This window comes from Protopterus annectens, chromosome 1.part0, assembly GCF_019279795.1.
Source record: "Protopterus annectens isolate FY-2018-M chromosome 1.part0, PAN1.0, whole genome shotgun sequence".
NCBI classification, from domain to species: Eukaryota; Metazoa; Chordata; order Ceratodontiformes; family Protopteridae; genus Protopterus; species Protopterus annectens.
The window spans coordinates 1,273,579,592-1,273,586,874 of NC_056725.1; positions in this window are offsets into that span (position 1 = coordinate 1,273,579,592).

A 7,283-nucleotide genomic window follows, 5' to 3' on the forward strand; every position below is an offset into this window, starting at 1 on the left:
AGTCCCCATAACAAAATTCATTTACTCTAAGTACTGTCAATGGTTCTGAAACACATACCATTAAGTCAAATATACAGTAACGTATAAAAAGTTAGTGAAATCACATAATTAATAAGATATACAACAGAAAAATGGAGGTACTACTTAACTTTCAAACTTATCCCAGCTGTAAAAACAAATCTAGATGAAATGAAGTATATACACAATTTACTTTTCTTATATAATTTTTTTCCATATCCAATACAATCACAGCTTGGTTTGAAAGGCTGAAAAGAAAATGAGGCATTCCTTAATTACATAAGAAAATTAAAAGGGAAAACTCTATATGTAGTACTTTATTGATGAACAATTATGTGAGCATGCAGCCTGTGGATATAGTGAAAAAGTTTGAAAACTTCAGATTTAGCAAAGGCATATATCAAACTATTAAGGAGACAAGAAGAGACATCCTCTTATGTAACTAAAGATACCATAAATGCCAAAATAATATTGAAAACATAAATGCTGCGGTGCAAGATTACATTCCTGATGCTTTCCTACAAATGATCAAGGAAAACTGAATTAAACTTTTGTTAATCATTGTAAAAAAAAGCATGTTAAGTTATGGGTACATCCAAGATCTAATATGACAAGTCAAAGTGGTACGTATCCACAATGGGGGGGGGGGGGTCTCGTCAAGCCCAAAGAATTTTAGACTCATCAACATCCATCTCCTGAAAGTGATCCCATTCAGTATATACTTTGACTGCTTATTTGAATTTGCACTATAGGAAAAGTTCAGATGAATTGATCTTTATGATTATTCTATACAAATCGTGGAGAGTCACAATGGAATACGTTCATCATTATATCACTGTTGCAGTAGCCTAAGCTATATGGGACATATTTGCCAAGGATCACACCAGCTGGCCAGCTTCCAAAGCTTTAGAGCTCCTTCCATATACCCAGCCATTCTACAGCTTAAAGAGAGCATGGAGGATTGACGGTTGGCTAACTCTTCACAAAGGCTAGGCAGATAAGCACCCTGATGGGAGATAATTTCCACTGTTTGTGAAGAAATATCTGTCAAATATACTGACTACAGGCTAGAACTCGTGTTTCTAGTGGTTGTCACTAAGAATTTTTCCTCAAATTTTACATTTTTCTGATCATGGTTCCTTGTGGAAAATGCCTTTTAAATATTTCCTTTTAATGAGAAGGTTTTAATTTTTTTGTTAAAACTTGTGGTTAGGGTCTGAAACTTGTAGTTCTGGGGTTGCCATTAAAATTTACTTCAAAACTTATTTTTTCAAGTTAGATTATTTCATCTAGTCTCCTACTATCTGCTTGGCAGTAAACTTTTTTGGTAGACAGATGGTCCTGGATCCTTGTGAGGATTCCCTTACTATTACATTTTGTGTAAGAAAAGTGTCACTTTTCTGTTAAAAGGTGTTGTTTGGGAATGGGGCTACTATGTTTGGTGGCTGTTATTAAATATTTTACCTCAGAACTTAACTTTTCTGTCAGGAAATAAGACCATTTTTTCAAAGCTCAGTTAGCCAATTATCAAACACCTTTCGCAGCAATGACATAGACCTGGATCCTATGAACATGACTGTTCCATTCATAGGCTGCAAGAAGATAAACATTATCTATAAGGTTTCTGTCTTGGCTTTGGCTTCCCCTTTGCCTCAGCCACTGATGGCTGACTCCACTGTGGCCATTTATTGTTCCTTGGACTGCTCATCACTTTTTTGGTCCCTCTAATACTGCTCTTTGGGAATCCGCTAAAGACTGGGAGGCAGGCAGACCCATACCTGCCTAATTTGCCACATGTTGCCACTCTGTGATCTGGAGCACAATCAACCCTAGATTGAGGAGCAAACAAAGAATGTTGATCCTCAAATATGGTAGTCCTCCCTTTTCTCCTAAGGTCCTAATATCCTACAAACCTGCACTCTATGTGTGAGCAACAAAAAAAAAAGGTGGTTCTTCATTCTGGTGCTCCTGGCCACATAAGGAGGCATACCAGTTCTTAACACCCTCTTACTCTACTTCCCACCCTCATAACACCTTGCACCCAGTGTGATTGCTCCCTTTGCCCCACCCTAGCTATATCTCTGGAGGCAGGCAAGGGAGAACCATTCTTGCCGGCAATGGGGAAAGGAACAGGTGATGCTGCTCGCTAAGCTGAAATGAGGAGCTTCATTCTTAGGGAAGTGACTGCTTTTCTAACCACTCTTTTTCTTGGAAGGGGTCTTCCAGGAAAAGGAAACATAAGGTTAGACGTGTATCTTCTTCTAAAGCAGATAAAGAGGATTGGCCAGACTTTGCAGAAAAATAAGTTATGTGGGTCCGGTTCCGTATCTCAGAACCAAATTGGCTGTTATTCCAGCTCGTGCCTTCCCAAAACTCTCAAGCTTAGCTCTACCCATAATGTTCCTCTCAAGATTACCTCAGACTGAGTTTCCACAAAATAGTGACAGACAAGAAATAACAGAAGAGAGACTATATCTGTAATCATAGAGGCGTAATCCAGTGTAATGGGGCAGATCCATTCCACCAAGAGGCCCAAAGGTCTAGGGTAAGGAGGGTGGGAATGTCAAGGATAAGTGAAGATCGACAAAACAGATGGAACGTTATGGTAAGACATAACTTCTTTATCTGATGTTGTTAATCTTCACTTAATCCTTCACTGTGGGATAGCGTCCCCAGTTACTGAAATCTTGGGAAGTCTCACAGAACAATGTTCCTGAGCACCATCGAGCCAAAGGATGCTAGAGCCCTAGAGACCAGATCCAATTTGTAATGAATAATAAACATATGTGGGAATGTCGAAGTAGCCACTGCACATATATCATCTAAAGATGCTCTTGCATGGAAGACTGCAGAAGTGGCTATTGCTCTCATAGAATGTGCTTTTACAGGCATTGGGAGCTGTCCTTTCCTTTTGTTATAATTGAATGTTATGCAGTCTTTAAGCCACTTAGCATAAATAACCTTAGAAACTGGTTTGCCCAGAGAAGCAGAAGAGACTGAAACAAACAACTGGTCAGATTTTCTAAATTCCTTTGTTCTGTGAAGATAAAAACATAACTGTCTGTGAACATCTAGTAAATGCAGACAATATTTGCCTTTGTTCAAAAATGTTGGGAAGAATACTGGAAGCTGTATAAAATACGACCAGCCACAGATTCCACAGCAAATTTATTGCTCAATAAAGTACAAAAATATCTCTCTCTCTGACGTCTCGGCTGAAAGAGTAAAGAAACATCATAAAAGAACTTGCCTAAATACTAAAAAACATGACAATAAAACAATTAAACAATTAAATTAACAATCTCCAATTTAACTCTTCATTCAACCCATGTGGGTATAAAGTATCAAACTATCAACTTTTTTGAATTTAACAATGACCTTTATAGGCAGAAAAAAGGCACAGCAATGGGGGCTGCCTTTGCCCCCATGTATGCCAATTTATGCATGGGTCTTTTTGAGAGAGAATATATTTATAAAAATAATTTTTTTGTGATCATGTCATCAGGTATTTCCGATATATTGCTGATTTAATTTTTATAGCTGAAGGTGGCTTAGAACTGGTATCTCATTTTGTTGAAATGTTGCATAATAATAGGTATGGTTTGCAATTTGATGGCCTTAACTTAGGTACGTGTAGTCCCTTTCTGGATGTGGTTATTAGTATTAAACATGGTACTGAATTATTCACTTCTGTGCATAGAAAATTTGAACGTGGTACACAGTATGTACATGGTGATAGTTGCCATCCTTTACACACTATTGCAGCACTCCCATTTGGTGAGATGCTTAGGATTTCCAGATTATGTAATAATATTTGTGATTTCAGATGGGAATTAGGAATAACTGTAGATATGTTTCGTAATAGAGGCTGTAGTAAAAGTTTACTTGAAAAGAGTTGGAATAAATTGTGCAATGTTTTGACTATAGGGCATCATATTAATGATAGATATGTTCTGGCCCCTTTTAGATCTAATAGTAGAAATGATATGGACATGATTTATTTTGTTACAACTTTTGGATGTTTCAGTAATATAGTTATAGAGCAGGTAAAATATCATTGGAAATATTTGTGTTCTTTAAAAAATGTTTCTTCCTGGTTGAATGCCACTCTTGGTGTTTCATACAGAAGGGGGAGAAATATTCATAACTTCTTAGTGAAGGGTAGATTTTGTTTGCCATCTATTAATGTACCACATACTTTACATCTTACAGGGACTATTTGTTGTAACAGGTGTAAAGCTTGTAAATTTATAGTTCAAAGTTTTCCTAGTATTAATAATATTTCATTTCAGACTTGGAAGAATTTTTCCTGTGACACTGTAGGTGTGGTGTTTGCTCTTAAATGCTCCTGTAATTTATTTTATATTGGGGAAACAAAGAGGGCATTTAAAGTGAGATTATTGGAGCATGCAAGGGATATTTATAATCAGAATTGTTATTTTTAATAACAATTTGTAATTGTAAGAGATTGTTAATTTAATTGTTTAATTGTTTTATTGTCATGTTTTTTAGTATTTAGGAAAGGTCTTTTATGATGTTTCTTTACTCCTTGAAAGCGTTTTTATCCGAGACATCAGAGAGAGAGATATTTTTGTACTTTATTGAGCAATAAATTTGCTGTGCAATCTGTGGCTGGTCATATTTTATTCATTTGTTCTGGTTTGTGGTGATACTGGAAGCTGTATAGTCTGACTGATACTAGAGTCAGATACTGCTTTTGGTAAAAAGGAAGGATTCATTCATAGTGAAACCCTGTCTCTATGAAAGATTAGTTAAGGAGACTTGCAAGATAAGGTCTGTAACTCAGACATTCTTCTAGCAGAAGTAATAGCAACTAAAAATAAGGTCTTCCATTATAAATACTTCAAATCATTATTCACAGATGGCTCAAATAGGGAATTAATTAAAGACTGCAACACTAGATTCAAGTCCCAAGGAGTAGATGAATCCTTATATGGAGGTCTCAGCAATAAGGTTCCTTTTAAAATGGCTTTACAAAGTCTATGTGACATTAGCACTGTGCCATTGAGATCATTATGAAAATTTGAATTTGCAACTAGATAAACTCATATAGCTGAAGAAGATGCTCCTGCCTCAAAAAGTGATGCTAAAAATTCTAAATCCTTATGAATGGTGCAGAATACAGGTCAGATGTGCTGTCTGTAGCCCATTTTGAACATTTTTGCCATTTGCTGTTGTATAATTGTCTAGTTGAATGTTTATGAGAGGGTAGAATAATATGCTGAACTGGGGCAGTAAGGCTAGTATGCCTGGCAATCATCAGAACTGGAGAAGCCATGTAGTGAGCTTGAGATTCTGGAGATTCAGGTGAATAAGTCCCTCTGGATGGGACAACAGGTCTGGAGCTAGGTCCGGAGTCCACAGTTGTTGAATTAGGTGAAGCCACAGAAAGGGAAACCATATCTGTTGAGCCCAGAAAGGATCAATGAGAATTATCTTGTTCTTTGACCTGTTGCCTTTCTTCAGAAACTGTGATATGAGTGGAATCAGGGGAAAGGCATACAGAAGACCATAGGAATGGGAGCCCGGAATCAAAACAGACTCCTTCAAAACCATGGTCCCATCCTGCACTGAGGCAACTGCCTCAGAGCCTGAAGCCAGAGTGGAACTCACTTGTGTCGAAGCCCTGAGAAGCATGGACTGCTCAGATAAAATTGGCGTTGAAACACATTCCCTGGAACTGACAACAAAGCTCCGATCCTGAGAGGTCTCTGGTTCCAACAGAACCGAAGAGCTCAGGGTAGTTATTGGCATCGGAGACAGAGATCTCACAGGTGCCAATACAGTCAACACTAGGAATATCAGAACTGGAAACTCCAAAGGCTCAGATGAAGTCAGAAGAGGAACAAGAGTTGGTTGAGAAACATTTAAGGCTCCAGAGCCAGAAGTGCTAGGAACCGAGGAAGTGGCTAATGCCCTCACCACCAAGAGCTGGTCCACCATCCTCAAAACATCAGAATCTGTGAGGCTGTTGGTGGAGCAGACCCAGTAGGCCAACAGGGACTGAGGAATACCCAAAAAGTGGCTTGGTGGTTGTTCAACAAAGGGATCAATCCTCGGGGAGTATCTAGCCCGTGGTAAGTCTTTGAAAGAAAACTATTTTGGTTCCAAGATTGGTGGAATGGAGGAGAGTGAAGTAGTCTGAGCTGAGGAAGAGGTGGGTGCCATAGATGGTGCAGAAATCTGCACTGATGAAGACAGCGTCTTTCCAGATGGTTCCACAGAAACTGTGGGAACCATAAAAGACTTTGCCCTTTTAACCAGCGATTCCGAGGAAAATGGAGGAACCGAGTAGCTTCTCTTTTTCAACCTTTTATGCCTGGAAGAAGAGGAGGAAGGGGTACTTGTATCAGTTTTAGAGGTCACTGATATAGCCTCATCAAAGCTAAATTTTATCATGCCTTTGAGGATCAGCTTATTCTTTCTCTCTACAAGGGCCTAGTGGCTAAACCCATAACAGATGGAACAGTCTTCTGAAGATGCACCAGGCCCAAGCAGAACATGCACAAGTCATGACTGTCAGAATTTAGCAATTTGTGGTCACATTTCTGGCATCTCTTGAAGCCAGAAGTGCCTTTAGACTTTTCAGTCATGTCAATCAAAACACATGCACATACACCAGAAAGGGAAAGTAGAAAACATTTTTTTAAAGGGCATACCAACAATGGTATCAAAGAATTAATGTAATGGTAAAGGAAAGGGGAAAGGGAAAGTACCAGCAATGGTACGGAAGATTACCAAATAGGAAGAGGAAAGGAGGGAGGCTACCAACAATGGTACAGCAAGGAAAAACGCACAGCAGTTAAGTACAGAAGAGGAGCTGGGTAAGTATGAAATAACTAAAGAATTAGATATAAACAGAAAAATACGGAAATTGTTAAATAACACTCACAAACTGAAGGAATTGCAAGCCCGAGAGCTGACAGTTGAGGAGTGTGTCTGGCACTTGAAGTAGCAAATGATATCTGAGGTAATCTTGAGAGGAACATTCTGGGAAGAGCTAAGCTCGAGACTTTTTGAAGGTGTGAGCTGGAAAAAAGGCTGAGTCGGTTACGAGATATGGAACCAAACCCACAGTCCAGGATTAAGTGAAGACTGACAACGTCAGATGGTCTGTCTAATGACTTTTGGACTTTACATGCTGAATCTAAAAAAGGAAAAGATTTTCCTGTTTCTCAGATTCTGATTACCATTCTGAGAGACATGATTTAGACGTAGACTGTGTTCAACAGAAAGGGAATGGG